General features: G+C 35.3%; 1 protein-coding gene across 7 annotated transcripts in view; it reads right to left on the reverse strand.

The window, feature by feature from the left end:
* The window catches only part of Klhl32 (kelch like family member 32), a 188,317-nt gene that overhangs the window by 112,060 nt on the left and 59,048 nt on the right, over window positions 1-17,209 (reverse strand). The window lies entirely within an intron of this gene.

The raw sequence follows: 17,209 nt of genomic DNA on the forward strand, positions 1-17,209 counted from the left end.
GCATTTCACAGCTTTGCTCTTGATACAGTTGTTTCCTAAATTAACTACATGGTGATGATAAGGATAAGTACCATTATGGCTTTTCCTTTGTCTCTTTAGAATTCTCCTCCTCTTTGGTATGATCCACCACTCCTTGTAGAACTCTCTGCATATTTGAGTATTTAGAATGATGAGATACCCAATAAATTTGCCTATCGGGCTGTCTCTTACTGGACAAGTATTAGTAAAACTTTCATAATATTGAATCATATTACCCTCTTGATAACTCTCTCCTCTGGTTCCTAGAAGAAGGTCATTAAGTTTATTCTCTTGTCTTCTCAACAACGCTTCAGATATCTGGTAACAGCTCTTAAAACTCCCACTGTAAAGAACATCAACTCCAAATTCTGAGTCAAAAATATTTGTGCAAAAAAACAAAGGTTGAATGTTCTCTCTGATATGTGGAGGCTAACACACAACAAAGGGTGGGGGAGAATAGAAGTTCCATACATTATAGAGGAATGAAAGGAAGGGAGAGGATACAGGAATAGAAAGGACAGTAGAAAGATTCTGATGTAACTTTCCTATGTACACATATAAATACATCACAGTGAATCTCTGTATCATCAGTCTCTTGTGGTCTTGTACAACCACAAGACTGGGATCCTAATTAGAATAAGATGTATTCCATGTTCGTATAAATAAGTCAAATTATAATCTACTGTCATGTATAACTAAAAAGAACAGAAATTTTAAAAATTCAAAACAAATAAATAAATAAAATTATTAGTGTTTGAAGCCAATGCTAGAAATGCTATAATCTGAGCAGAAGGCTTGAGTCCAAATTTTAGTAAGGAAGAACTGGTCCCTAGATTCATGGGGTGGGGGCAAGTACTGCTTCTAAAATAAAGCTTATTTTTAAAAAGGTTCATAGTTTCAAATGCATGATCTCTGAAAAAGTAATTGTCCTATGTTCTTGGATGGTACCAATGACAGGAATCTTCAGGCAAATCCTTCACACCATCCCTTTTTCCCCAATTACTTTGGTTGATTTTCTCTGGACCATTTCTTTCTTATCACATTTTCCTGAAGAGGAATTTCATGTGGCTGCCTGAAAGCTGCTTTTGACACAAATCACTTAAAACATCCCTATGAAATTAAAAAAGTAGAAGTTTAAAAAAATTTCAGTTTCATATAAAGAATGGCATGGGAGTTTCTTGCCTGTCCAATCTGATATTTGTAATAATTCCTGGATTGAGGGCTATGAGGCCCACACTCAGCTCAAGTGACAGTGGTCAGCATCTAGTTATAATATTCCTCATGGGTATAAACAGGGACCCTGAGCAAAGAAGCACTAAAACACAGTTTATGTTCTGGAATTCACAATGTCATCTACAAAATCCATTATTCTTTTTTTCTGTAGAGAACTTTTTGCAAGGATATTGAAGATAACACTATGGAATTTCCTTAATTATTTTGATTATTTTACTCACTTAAAACGTAATGTAAGTTAATCGTTACTCAAAATTTTAACCCAAACTTTCAACAGCCCTTATTTTTAATTTGCTCTTTTAAAATCTTTTTTCTTCAACATTCTAACATAAAATATGGTTTAGGGCTGGGATTGTGGGTCAGTGGTAGAGTGCTTGCCTAGCATGTCTGAGGCACTGGGTTGCTCTTCGGCATCACATACAAAAATAAATAAAATAAAGTTAGTATGTCGGTCTACACCAAAAAAAAAAAAAATTAAAATAAATAAAATAAGGTATATACAAATACACATAGGTGCCCCACCCAGCTGTGGAATGTCTCTTTCGTATTTCATTTCCCTGTCACTTTGGTTTGACAGCTGTGAGTCAAGTGACACACACTGAAGTCTCTTTCCCATTACTACGCATACTCCCAGATGAGGGCGAGAGCATGGCTAACAGACTGCTTCATCTAACTCCATTAGTTGCTAAGCAACCATTTCATTTCACTGGAACCTTCCTAATCTAAGGCAAAACAGGCCAGCTCAACAAATATGAAGTATTCAAGTTTTCCCAAGTGTTCAAGTACACTTTTTCTGCAAACATATTAGATGTAGGCTGAGGCAAATTCTTTACACCTTACAAAATGAGCGGGGGTGGGCAGGTATGAGTTTTTACGAATAATCCACAATAGTTAAAGTACCTCTAAAAAAGGTAACCATGTGAAGAGTTTCTTTTGATCTTATTAAAATGTATATATATATATATATATATATAAATTTATTTCTAAAAATTTATGTACAAATAAATATACTTTATAAATTTTATTCATTCATACATACATGTCATCCATCTAGATCTTTATTTTCATTTGAGTGAAATGTCCTTTGTTCAATCATTAGGAAAAAAGCCTTTTTCCTTTAGCACTTCATTGGAGTTGTACTTTGGTAATAACAACAAGACAATAGTAACTCATGTTTGCTCAGACTTTACTGCATGCCATGCCAGCCCCCACTGTCACAGTCCTACTTGTATTAAATGTTTATCCTCAGAACTCTACAAGTACGTACTATTATCACCCCCTCAAATGTGAGGAAACTGAGAACCTATGAAGTTTAGCAACTGGCCCAGGTGATAAAGCTGGTAAGTGGGATAGTCAGGACTTGAACCCACATACTTTGCCAAGGTCTTTAGAGTCTACTTATTTCTTCCTCTCAAGAACAGTTGGATAAACTGAGAAACTAGTAGGTCCTTCATTTCAAAGAAAAACAAAGACAGACATTAGATGGTATTTAGATTTACAGACAACTTCTCTCCAGCTTCTTCCCACACCATTGACCTCAAAAGGATGAATATTCACTGTCTCACTAGACACTGCATTATTATCACCTATTACTGGAATCTCACATGAGGCTGACTAATTCCCATAGATTGTAACTGAATCAGGAGGCATCTGTTAGATGTATTGCAATGACAATGTGATAAGAATGATGTGATATGAAAATCTCTCATCACTTTAGAGTCAAATCTCTTTGAAAAGAATACTGTTAACTCAATTTTTCAGGAATCCAGGCATGCAAGCCCAGAATCCGATCAACAGACAGGCTAATTAAAAGCAATTGATTCAAGAAGCAGCCGGATCATCCCACAGTATGGACAATTCATTCTGAATCTGTTTTTTTTTTTTTTTAACAAGGATGGTAAACAAAATTGTGACACATCTACAGATCCCAATAATTACTCATCGGGTTCACATGATCAGCCGTCTTTGCCTCTCTTTTATAAAACATCTGCCTTCGCTCAATACTTAATTTTGAAGTTTTAAAATTTCATCAGCTTTATTATCCTTCAAACATGTTCTTTCAGATGAAGCTGAGGTGAACTGTATATATGAGATCAAATAAGCAAGAGGGAATTTTTATTTTAAATAAAACACTGTGAAAGTTATAATTTAAAAAGCATTAAAAAGATATGAAATAATCTTTCCATGCACATTTGAAGCAAATACATAAAAAGGACAGCACAATGACTAGCATCTTATAAATGATACAAAATGTTAGCTATTGTGATATCTTTACAAATATTTGTCTAGCTTCATAGTTGTTGTATTCAGTAGAAATGAATCAGATTCAATAAAGGAATGAAATACAGACCAGAGTTCACCACTTTCCATTCACTATAATGAATACAGTGAATTATAAACACAATAATGAAAATAATAGTCATCTGGCTCAGAAACGTTAATGATTTATCTGGCACTGACTCAAATAGTTTAGAAAAGGAATGTGACAGTGCTCTCAGCTTTCTATTTAAACAGGAAATATCATTTGACCACTATCACTATCAACTGGTACTTCACCTTGAATTACAAAAGGAGCTCCATTTTTAATGAATGCACTCAGTTTTCAAAGGAAATTATGAAGCTATTAAACACACACACACATACACACACACATACCCCTCTTGGTGCTCATAAGGTTTTGTCCCATAGCACACCCTAAGTCAGCCTTCTCACAGTTATTCCACTGTGTGCAGCGAATAGAGCAGCAGATATGTAGCTGTTTATTGTCAGCCAGACAATTAATGCTTATCCAACAGCCACTGAGTGTGCGGCTTTGTAATAGACTGTATAAAATGTTAGATTGACTGCTTAAATTGACTTTGTTGAATGTCAAGGCCATAATTAATGGTGCTATTTTTTTTCTGGCTAACTTTAAAAACTATTCCTTGAGGCCTTTTCTTGGTAGATACTGATTAATCATCAGATACAAGTTGTAGAATTTCAACTTCTACTCATAAACAATGGTCTATTATGACTTAGGTAAGAAATTGAACAAATTATCAACATTGGGTGATTTTTTTGTTGTTGTTCAGTTTCTACAGTTCCTTAGAACTATGCTTTTTTATGATTTTTTTTTGGGGGGGTGATACTGGGGATTGAACTCAGGGGCACTTGACCACTGAGCCACATCACCAGCCCTATTTTTTATTTTATTTAGAGACAGGGTCTCATTGAATTGCTTAGCACCTCGCTTTTGCTGAGGCTGGCTTTGAATTCAGGATCCTGCTTTCTCAGCCTCCTGAGCTGCTGGGATTACAGGCATGCACCACCACATGCGGCTATGATTTTTTTTTTTTTAAATTTATAATTGCCTTAAGAAAAGACAAGTATATTACAACACTAGCTCCTTCTTGTGAACCAGTAATAAATATTTCAAGAGAGCTGAAAATTGAAGAAAAGGGACCATAAACGACTACATTAGGTCCTTAACTAATTACCAAGGACTCTTGTCCAGATTTTCCTGCCCGAAATTCCCTAGTGGCTTCATGCAAGACTAGGCTAACTGGATCTGGATTGGAGAAAACAGCAAAAGGCCCACTGGGTCACAAGTTTTTGGAATCCAGCACTTAATCTCCTTCTTGGCAGTAGGTCTCCACTAAGAATCTAAGAGGTTCTATGTTGGGAAATGGAAATCATCTCCTGGATCAGCATCAGCAAAGTCATATCCTTACATGCAGAAAAAAAATAGCACCAAAGAAAATTGGAACCATAGTTCCTCTGCTCTTCTGCTCCTCCTCCATGGCAGCTGTTATTCAGAGAGATCTGTATTGATAACAACCAAAACAGAATTTGTTTTAAGAAAAATCACTTTTACATTTGAAAGCTGAAACAAATGGGTGACACTGATCAACTTCCTACCTACAGTCCTATAAGTAGATTCAGGGATGTTGTTACTGCTCGATAAATATGATCCAAAAATCTCAAGAGAGGTGTGAAATTTTGCTGAGCAGTTTTCACCTTCAAAAGTGTTTTAAAAACTAAATATTGGCTTTTTTGTCCTTACTATTTTGTTGTTGTTGTTGTTGTTGTTAAACCAGAAACCTATAGTTGTAGTCTTCTTTAAAATTTAGGTTATTACAGATAAAATTAAAATCCTACTTTCTGAAAAGGTTATATTTCAGCAAAGACCTAAAGAGAACCAAAGAGCAAGTCCTGTGTCTATCTAGCAGAAGAATAATTTCTGGCAGAGAAAACAGCAGTGCAAAGATCCTCAGGTGAGGGAGCACCAGGCATATCCTAGGAATAGAGACAGCCAATGTGACTGGAGAGGAGGGGAAGACAAGAGTGGTGGGAGGGACTGGCCTCACTCTGGGTGACAGTAGACACTGAAACATGTTGAGCAGAAGTAGTATAATCAGAATTGTATCTTCAACAGAACCACTGGGGCTGCAGTGATAAAAATAGACTGTAAGGGATTAAGGCTTGAAGTTGGAAGACAAAGCAGGATTCCGCAAAACTCCAGGCAAAAGATGATGGTGATGTAGATCACGGTGGTAGTACTAAAAATAGTTGAAGTCTGGATATATTTTGAAGGTAGAGCCATAGGACTTTGCTGACAGTTTGGATGCAAGAGAAAGGAGTCAAGGATGATGCACATATTTGGGCCCTGCATTAAATACCGAGTTGCCATTAACTAAAATAGAGAAAACTGTACAGCAGTTTTGTGATAGGAACTGGGAGTTTGATTTTGGACACATAAAATTTGTGTTGTCTCTTAAAACATTAAGACATGATGAGCAGGCTGCTTGATATACAAGCTCTGGGTTTTAGGGGAAGGTCCATTATGTAAATATAAATTTGTGAGTTATCATATCTGATGGTTAATTTTATATGCCAACTTGCTTGGACCACAGGGTACTTGACATTTGGTACAACATTATTCTGGGTGTTTCTAGGAGTGTGTTTCAGGATGAGATTAACATTTTAATTGGTAATCTAAATAAAAGAAATGGATGTCCCCAATGTAAATGGGCCTCATTCAGTCATTTCGGGCCTGACTAGAACAAAATACCTGCGTAAGAGGGGATTCCTTTTGCCTATCTGCCTTTGGTCAGGGACATGAGCTTTTTTCCCACCTTTAGGCTTGAACTGAAATATCAGCTCTTCTTGGATCTCAAGTCTGCTGGCTCTCTCACTGAAACTACCTCCGTGGATCTCCTGGGTCACCAGCTTGGCAACAGCAGATCTTGTATCCCCATAATCAAGTGAGCCAATTTGTTATAATAAATCTCTTTCCCTCCCAATTGCTCCATTTCTCTGGAGAACTCTAACATGCCATGATGTTGGATTACATATGGATTTCATGAGAGAGAGAAAGTTGTGGGGCAACATGGGATCACCCTAATAGCTGGTTTAGACAGAAGTGCAAGGGCTGAGCCTGGCCTACTCCTACTTTAAGAAGATGAAGAGATGAGGCAAAACCAACTAAGAAGATTGAGAAGGAGTATCCAGAGAGTAGGAGGAAAGTTGGCAGAATATGGAGTCCCAAGAACCAAGTGAAAAAAGTATTTAAGGGTATAGGAAATAATTGCAATTCTTGTGAGGCAAGAAAGAAATTAGGAGTAGAAACAGATTATTGATTGGCTATATGTTATTTGCAACTTTTTTATCTATATTAATAATGAGATGTGGATCTATTTCATTTGCTACCCTTGTGTTTGGTAATAGAATTATGCTAGCCTTATAAAATAAAGTTGAATGATTTATGTTTTAAATTTTTTTATATCTTTTTATTGATTTTTAAAAAAAATAAATGACAACAGAATGCATTGCAATTCTTATTACACATATACAGCACAATTTTTCATATCTTGAAAAATCAGCCTCTATCTCAGAGCAAGGCCTGTCCAAGGAAGGGACATGGCCTTTGTCCTTGGAAAAACCCACAGAGCACTCCTAAGCACATTCCCACCCTGCTAAGTTGTTTATCTACAAATAACAGGAGAGATCTGCTGCGCCAGGTGTCCCTGACTCAGTCAGGCTAGGTGGGGACCCATAGCAACCCCCTAGCAGCCACCAATCAGCATGAGACAGGGAAATACTTGGGATGCCAGATAACCCTCCCAGTAGTTTATGGTGGTTGATAACAAGTTGGGAAACCATGTAGTTCAGCACGTACACCCCTCTTGGCTTAAACCAATCAGTTCAAATGAATACCTCTTTTGTACTGACCAATCACCCCTACCCAACTTGTTCCTGCCAGTGAATGTGCTAATCATGTTTTAGAGTTGTTATTTGATTTTCCCCCGGTGTGTGATGATTTGCTAAGAGATGCTATGATGTATGTGAAGTCCCTGCCTTCTCCAAAGAATGTATAAAAATGCTGCAAACCCTCAGCATCACCAGTTGCTGTGTGTGTTCCCGGAGGACCGAGCTAGCTTGCAATAAACACCTCTTTGCTGCTTACATTGATCTTGGGTCTCTGGTGGTCTTTGATCCCGAATTCGAGCATAACAATCTCTGGTTGAACATAAAGTACGTTGACACTAATTCATGTCTTCATACATGTACTTTGGATAATGATGTCTATCACATTCCACCATCCCTGCTAATCCTCTACTCTCTCCCATTCCTTCCCACCTCTCTGCCCTATCTAGAATTCATCTAATCCTCTCATGCTCCCCCTTCCTACCCCACTATGAATCAGCCTCTTTATATCAGAGAAAACATTTGGCATTTTTGGGGGGAGGATTGGCTAACTTCACTTAGCATTATCTTCTCCAACACCATCCGTTTACCTGCAAATGCCATGATTTTATTCTATTTTATTGCTGAGTAAAATTCCATTGTGTATATATGCCACATTTTTTTCCCACTCTTCCACTGAAGGGCATCTAGTTTGGCTCCACAGTTTACCTAGGTGTTTGATTTTCTGTCTTCTTCTAGACTTTAGAATGGGAAACAACAACTAAGAGCTGGTAGTATTAGCAAGTAAAATATTGATCCCATTTCCTTTATGACAGATGTATAACTACTTTGACTACTACCTTCATTTCTAAATTTTTTTCTTTTTTGGGGGGCCTAATTTATATTTTCCTAGAAAGCTGTTTACCAAGGTTTTGAATATTATTGATATAGAATTTCTATAGTATTTCTGATAATTTTTTCTTCATCTTTAAATGTCACCATCACTTCTTATATTGTATTTCTCTTTTGTGATTCTTTAACAATTTGATCAAAGTCTATTTAAATAATTAATTTTTAATAAATAGTATAAAAACATTTGATCCACATTGAATTTTTTGTTTCTAATATTTCATGAGCAGGATAAAATGCCTGTTTATATTCTTATTTCTTTTCAGCTATTTTTTTAGGATGAAAACCTTGCTCTTTTGCCAAGCAGGGCTGCAAGTAAATTGCTTCTTGGAAAAAAAAGTATGTGATGTTTGCATAGTACACAAGTTTTAAAGAATTATTCCCTTAATCTTGTGTTCCCATCATTCACATCTGTCCCCTAACAATAATAGATATTTAATCAAAAGTCAATGAATTATTTTCCTTCAAACCCCAGTAATAGTGCCAGTGAAGTTATATTTACAGTTCTAGATAAAAATTTCTAATTAATTTTAATTCTGATATTGATATATTAGCACTTGAATAAATAAACATTATTCCCTACTCACTTCCCTGTTATTTTAGTCCCTGTTATTTAGTCTGAATACGGAGCTTATAATTTCCAGTCAATTATATAGTAGAGTTCCTGTCAGTCTTAACAGTTTATTTCACTATATGCTTCTAATTACCAATAAATCTCATTTTCAGTCCTTTCTGATAGACTGCTTACAATATATACATATCTTCATCATAAAAAGCCAATTATTCTTGAGTTTGACAAAAAAAGAAAAAAAGGATAAAAAGTCAATTCCTATACATCTAGAATACAAAAAGTAGAAATCTTATGTTTACTTTTTCCTTCATGGCAACATAAAGAGAGAACTGAAATATGTATAGATACCATAAAGCAGGTAAAAAGTCAAATGGTTTTTGAATCTTAAAGAAATGTTACATTTCATCAGAATAGTTTTAGCATCATGCATGATTAATCACATGTCAATGTTTTATTGTATCACTTATGTAAAATGAACAAAATTATTTTAAAATAGTTTATTTCCCTTAACTAAATTATCCTCAGCCACCATGAAAAATTACCATATTTTAGCTAATTATCATTAAAGTACCAAGACGAAAAACATGAATCTAGGTATTTTTAGGAGAATTAGGTATGAAGACTATTGCTTCTATATCAAGGTCTCTTACAAAGGTTAAAAAGACAATTCTCTAGTCAAAAAAAAAAAAAAAATCCAAAGAACCTACATTTTTGAAGGTTATTTTATTATTTTGGGGTTTTGTCTAAGAAACACTTAAAAGGTTCCCTGTTTACTTTAGAAATTATAAGCAGAGGATTCAAAGTTTGTTCAATATAAAGCCAAAATTATATATTTATTATTTAGAGAGAGACATTTAGGAAGAAAATCAGTAAAGAAGAGACAAAAGAAAAATGAAGCAAGGAAGGAAGGAATGGGCAAAGTAAAACAAAAAGAGAGATACATAAAGGGTCTCAGAAATAGCCAGATGGCAAGTTACAAGCAAAAAACCTGTGGGCAGAGAGCTCACTCCCCATGAGGGTGTGTGTTGGCAAAGGAATGAAAACGAGCAAAACTTTCATTTAATAACAACTTTCCCTTGGGCTCTTCTATGATATACTGCTAAGGTTATTCCGCAATTTTAAGAAAAATGCCATTCTGCTTCTTGGTACACAGTATCAGCAAATTCATTTTCAATCAATAACTGATGGGGGGGTCTGATCTGCATCAGGGGTGCACCAACACTCACACTTGAGAAGCTACTGCAGTGATGTTTAGTTTTCATGTTTAAGCTTTATGACAATTTATAAAATAACCTCTCATCATTTTGGCAAATATTTTCGTTGTTAAGAAGGGAAATAATGGAATTTAGCAAGTCCCAGTAAGTTGCAAAGTTGGCTTTATTCACATAGTATGTGTTTTATTCTTTTGCCTCAATAGTTGATAAACATTTCAGCTCCGGGAACAATGAAAAGTTAATATAAATTCTGAGTAAAGATATTTGTGGAACTTACATCCAAAGTTTGAACAGCATCTTAATAAGTACTTAGGTTGTTTATACTTTTTTTTTTGGTGGTGCTGGGGATTGAACCCAGGGCCTTATGCATGCCTTGTGCATGTGACACAAGCACTCTACTAAGTGAGTTATATCCCCAGCCCTGCTTAGGTTGTTTACAAACTTTTACTTTGTCATTCCATGGACTCAAAAGGCCTAACTGGGTCTTTCACTGTTAGATCTGAAGAGATATTGCAGAGAGAGCTTCAGACTTTCTTATCCATAACAAAACACCACCAAATATCACTGTAACAATTTTTATTCTTCTTAAACTCTGCCACTTATATGGTCTCAGTAGTCCGTTTATCTATCTATCTATCTATCTATCTATCTATCTATCTATCTATCTATCTATCTATCTATCTATCTAATTATGTGGCACCATGGATTGAACCCAGGGGCACTTGCCCCTTTTATTTTTAATTTTTGAGACAGGGTGTCACTACGTTGCTTAGGATCTCAATAAGTTGCTGCGGCTGATCTCAAACTTGTAATCCTCCTGTCCCAGCCTCCAGAATTGCTGAGATTACAGGCGAGTGCCATCATACAGGGTTTAGGAGATTTTTTAAAAGATGAGATAACAAAGCAGGTACTATTATCTAGATTTTACAAACAAAGAAACCAGGTCATGAAAATTAAGTGAGTTTCCTAAGGCAATGTGCCAAATTAAAATACATAGAAAATTCAAACAAGACAACCACAAAAATATTGCCTAACCCTAGCTCATTGTATTTTCCTGATACAGCTGAAATAATACTGGATAATGAAATCTGTATCTTCTACAACATGCAACTTTATAAATCTTCTCCCTATAAAGTACTAGGAATGTTTTCCCAACCGAACATGTAATGTTTATTTTAAGAGAACTTGCTTCATTTCACTATTTAAAGGCTAGGAAATGTAAGTATCCTTTTCTCACAAAATTACATGCCATTGGATTTCCACTGTTTAAGGTTACAAAACTCACTGACCAAGTGCTCTGAGGCATACTGATCTCTGTTATTAACAAGACAAAGCTGAAATACTAAAATGGAGGATCCTTTGCAGTTATGGTGCTAAGGAAAAAAATAGTAAAATAACAATCATGCCTGGTATGGTGGCATACGCCTGTAATCCCAGCAGCTTGGGAAGCTGAGACAGGAGAATTGCAAATTCAAAGTCAGCCTCACCAAAATCGAGGTGCTGAACAATTCAGTGAATACCTTGTCTCTTTTAAAAAATAAAATACAAAAAATAGGGCTGGGGATGTGGCTCAGTGGTCAAGTGCCCCTGAGTTAAATCCCTGATACCCCACCCCCCAAAAAAGAAGAATAACAATCATAACTATATAATAAATTTTTCTATGACAAATATTCAAATCTTTCTGACTTTGTTCTATCTTGTTTTGAGATAAAAGAATCCACTGATTTCCTATATAATAGTTCCTATATATGGTTTAATTGCCTGTCATATCTGAGATGCATGGTTGGTTCTCATTTCACTACATTTTCAGGTGGCATCTATGAGATCAGGTCTGCAGAAATGATAGTGAGCCTATTCATGTCCAAAAATTCACAGAAATACCAAGGGAAAATTCACTTCAGCTACCTATATGAAAGTGTTTGCATTAGTTTCCTTACTGCCATGATCAAACCATAAATTTAGTGGCTTGAAACAACATAAATTTTTATCTTACAGTTCTGGAGGTGAAAAGTTGAATGGGTTTCACTGGACTAAAATCAGGTGTCAATAGGGTCATGTTCTTTCCTGGAGCAAGAGTTCACTTGATTCATGTTGCCTTCCTTCAAGCTAGCAAGCACATCTCCTCAACTTCTGCTTTCATCATCCTATCTTCTCTGACTTTCCACTCCCTTGTCCATCTTTTAAGGACCTTGTGGTAAAGTTGGAACCAGCTGTGCAATCCAGGATAATCTCTCCATGTCAATGTCCTTAACCACAGGCTCCAAGGATTGGAGCATGAACAGCTTTGGGGGGGACAATATTCTGTTCATGCTACTCAACAGCTAATGGCAACCTTACACAGAATGTTCTCTGAGTTCCATGCTGCCTGATATAATGAAAAGTTTAGAGAATTTGGAGGCATGTGGACCTAGGCTGGGCTTTGGAATCTGGCATCCACTAGTTCTGTGATCTAAAACAAACAACTCAACATTGAGTAAATTCAAGTTCATCATCTGTGAAGTTGTAGCATGAGAAGATTACACAAAGAATGTGAATACACCTAGTGCTGATGCTAGCAAATAAAGATAATGTTTAATAAGTGGCAACTTCCCTTCCTTTTCATATTTAGACTGTGCAGTTTGAGTAACAATCATTCTTTCCTTGCTTAAAAAGTATTTATTTTTTCAGCCTATAATTGTATCATCAGCATCATTTCCCACTAGGAAGTTTTAAATGATTTTATTACAACATTTACATAATCAGAGGATTAATCTGTAATGACTCTGCTCCTGCTTAAATATTTTTAATTCAAGATAAAAGTTCACTCTTAACATCTATCTCTTTTGCACTCTTCAATGAGTTCGGGTTTAAAATAATTTTATAGAAGTTTTAAGATTGTGTCAATTAAATACATTAATTTTTACAATTTAAAGAGTTTTCATTGCCTTTTTAATATTATTTGGTGTATTATGATTATACAAAATAATGGGATTCATGGTGACACATTTGTACAGGCGCTTAGCATAATTTGATCAATTTCATTCCCCAGTACCAACTCCTTTCCTTTTTCTCCTCCTCCCTCCCCATTTTTGCTACTTTAAGATGACTTTTATACATTATGTAAAAGGCACAAATTTCTTTTTATTATAGTTTTGAGATTTGCTTCCACTACACATATTGTCTGTGATGAGTAATTAATAACTGTCCTCACTATTACTAGAAAGATTCTTATAATAACCATTAGGACATATTTCACTGACTTTTCTAAGCGATTTATCAAAAAGCTTTTTGAATCTAACTTTGCCTAGACTACAAAGATAAGAGTTCATTATTTTCAGCAACCATCTCTTGCAGCATCCAAAGAAGAACATGTCTCTCAATCTAAAAATCAGCAATTGTATTATATTATCTCAAATGCCGACCTAATGGAATCTAATGTGTACTTGGCTAGACAACAATAAACAATCTAGCAATGAAATCATGCCACATATAACAAATGCATCATGTCCTTGCACTGTGCCTCCTCCCACCTATGATAGGATGATGCTTCACTGGGAATCTCTTATTTATAAAACAGAAACAGAATTTTCTTAGGAGCAGACTGTCACAGATATTTTGTGTTATAGCACAGAAAATACTTCCACACATCCACCAGTACCTGCTTTGCCTTGTTGGACAATCTCTAGTAAAGAATGGCCACCTTAGTCCTCTAACCTTCTAGTTTGCCATCCAAAAGATTCAGTGACATTCTTGCTGTTAGGGGTATGGGGCAAGCCTAATAACAAACAGAGAGAAATGTGCCTTTTATTTTCTATGTTCTTTTTTTAAAAAATACTTTTAGTTGTAGATGGACACAATACCTTTATTTTATTGATTTATATGTGGTACTGAGGATTGAATCCAGTGCCTCACACATGCTAGGCAAGCTCTCTACCACTGAGCCAAGACCCCAGCCCTCTAGCTTCTTTAATTAGATCTAAAAGTAATTGCTGTTTCCTTCTCTAGATAGAAAGGTTTGAGGTCTTTAGATATTTGTTTCTCAACACTAGAACCAAAAGATAACAGGCAGCAGGATATTACAAGGTATTTTTTTTTCTTTAGGAAATCATTTTTTCTTTATTCACTCTTACCAAAACAAAAAAAGAAACAAAATAAACTGAGGAAAGACAAAGGATTAATTCTTTTATATCTAAGATAATACAAAATTTATAATCAGAAATTTTATTTCTGGGTGTGTCTGTAAGAATGTTCCTGAATGAAATTTAACTCTTTTTTCTTTTTTCATAGTAATGGGATTAATTCAGAGCCTGTGCATGCTAGGCAAGGGCTTTACCACTGAGCTACATTCTCAGCCCATTTTTATTTTTGTTTTTGAGACAGGGTCTTGCCAAATTGTCTATGTTAACCTTGAAAAGCTAGGGAACCTCCTGCCTCAGCTTCCCCCATAGCTGGGATTACAGCCAGGCATATGACTAGCTGCCATGCCTGGCAGATTATCCTTTAAATATGGAAAGCAAACTGCTTTCCATAATGTAGGTGAGCTCCATCCAGTTGGTTGAAGATCTCAACAAAATAAAAGGCTGAGTAAGAAAGAATTGTTTTGTTCACAGCAAAATCGAGCATAAATAGAGATTCAGTTCCATATAATCCCTGTCCCCTCCTCAGCCATAGATTCCTCCACCATCAACATGCACTACCACTAGAACAAAAGCAACAAATAAACATTTATACACTATTATCAATCAAAGTTCATAGTTTGCAATAGGGTTCACTCTTGGTATTATATATTATATGGGTTTTGATAAATGCATGATGATGTGTATCCACCATTACAAAATCATGTAGAATAGTTTTACTGCCTTAAAATTCCCCTGTTCTCCATCTATTTACCCCTTACTCCTTCATTCAAGCCCCTGGAAACCACTGACTCCATAGTTTTGCTTTATTTCAAACTGTCATATAGTTGGAATCATACAGCATGTCTGTGGTCTTATCAGACTGGCTTCATTCACTTAGTAATAGAAATTCAAGTTTCCTCTATGTCTTTCCATGGTTTTCTAGTTCATTTCCTTTTATCACTGAACCATATTCCATGATACATATGTGCCACAGTTTACCTATTCATCTATTAAAGGACATCATGGTGGTTCTTTGGTAATTACATTCAATATTTGTTAGAGAATATTTTCAAGTAATTAGAATGAAAAGGAAAATAATGATTCAATGTATTAAAAAATATGATTGACAGGGATTATTAAAAAATATTCTTGGAAGTTTCATTTGATGTCTAGAAAATGACAAAAGTAGTTTCAGTAAGAATTATAATCAAACCAGATAGTTGGACCAGGCATTATCTAACAATGAAGTTAAAAATATATTTAAAAACAGAATCATATACTTATAATGCATATTGTCTGTATTAGTGTTCCTCAAAGTAGGCTATCTGGGAACTATTTCATAAGTATCCAGGACAAGTTACAAAAGGTATTTTTCAACATTCCATTATCATACCATTACCTGGATAGTCAGTGTATAAAAACAAAGGGCTTATTTTGGCTCACAGTTTTAGAGGTTCTAGTCCCTGATTTCTTAGCCCCATTGCTTTGAGCAAGGCAACCCATCTTGTGGGAACACATGATAGGAAAAAAAACTGCTTACATCATGAGCTAGGGAGCAAGGCATGCTTGCAATGCTCTAAGGACTTCCCTCTAGGCCCATTCCCAGCAATATCAGCAGACTGGGGACCACAGCTTTTACATATAGGCTTTGGGATACCTTCAACATCCAAATTATAGCAGAAACTTTAATCAGAACACAAGTGAACTCACTCACTGACACTTCCTTGAGAAAGTTTTCCCATGAAAAAACTTCTGTTCAAATGACACAGTGTTATATTGCTTATTTATAATCTGTAGCTCATCAGCATGGACATGCATTGACTGGCACTTAACAATAGTTTGTTATGTTACCCCTACAGTTTGGCTTCCTCTCCCACCAATCTACTGAAGTTACCTTGTTGGATTGTTCTGAATCTTCCTTGATCTTCTACAGAACATGACTTTCTCTTGAAATCCTTTTTCTGGCTTTTATTAAAATGTGCATGCTGGTTATGTGCATGTATATTCAATTCTTCTTTATGTTCCCTTTGGCCATGTTCTTGTTATCTCCTTCTTATCTGAGTAAAAACATCATTTTGGTTCTGATCACAGATGTTTTAAAACTTAGCTTTCTCTTTTCCTTTCTCATGTGCAACCTCATATGTTCCTGAGATCTCAATCATCATCTCTGTGAAGATGGTGCAGTGATGAGTTTTTTAGCCATTGTAGCATCCAGCCCAAACATTTTTGCACATAATGGATGCTCTGTGAATTTCTATGGGATTGCAATGGTGGTAAATTATGTGCACCATTTGTCACTAGTATCCACCATGCAGTTTATTGGCTCTTACCACATTGAGAAGTGTAATAAAGAAACATGTTTATTTTTGAAGTAGCAATAATTACTGTATTGAAAACATTATTTGGAGCTGGGGTTGTAGCTCATTGGTAGAGCAGTTGCCTCGCATGTATGAGGCACTGCGTTCAATCCTCAGCACCACATAAAAATAAAAAATAAAATAAAAATATTGTGTCCATCTACAACTAAAAATTTTTTTAAAAAGAAAACATTATTCAATTTCATTTGCTGGTTTTTTTAATTAAATACTGAGTAAAATCTAAGAAAACTAAATTGTAAATGTTTGAGAAAACATTTGAAATAAAAAACATTAGAGGTAAATTATTTCACAGTTGCACAGAATGAAGTAAATTTATCATCAGGAAGAGAATACAGCAGGGATAAAATGATTCTCATACCTTAATTCTTACCTTTTTCGAATGTCAGGCATTTTTTTATTTTAAAATTCTATTAAATACTATCAGTTTAAAGATGATTACAATCTATAAACAAATTATTTCCTTGATGTTTTTGATCCCAAAACTCAAACAAGAAAAAAAATATACTTTTAAAAAGCATATATCTGAATCATTTTCCCATAGCCTTGGTAATTTACCCATTAGGAGCTTTCTTACATTTTAATATTTCTTCTCAAAGTTCTTCATATTTTCAATGATGATATAAC

Source organism: Ictidomys tridecemlineatus, chromosome 8 (genome assembly GCF_052094955.1).
Source record: "Ictidomys tridecemlineatus isolate mIctTri1 chromosome 8, mIctTri1.hap1, whole genome shotgun sequence".
Classification (NCBI taxonomy): Eukaryota; Metazoa; Chordata; class Mammalia; order Rodentia; family Sciuridae; genus Ictidomys; species Ictidomys tridecemlineatus.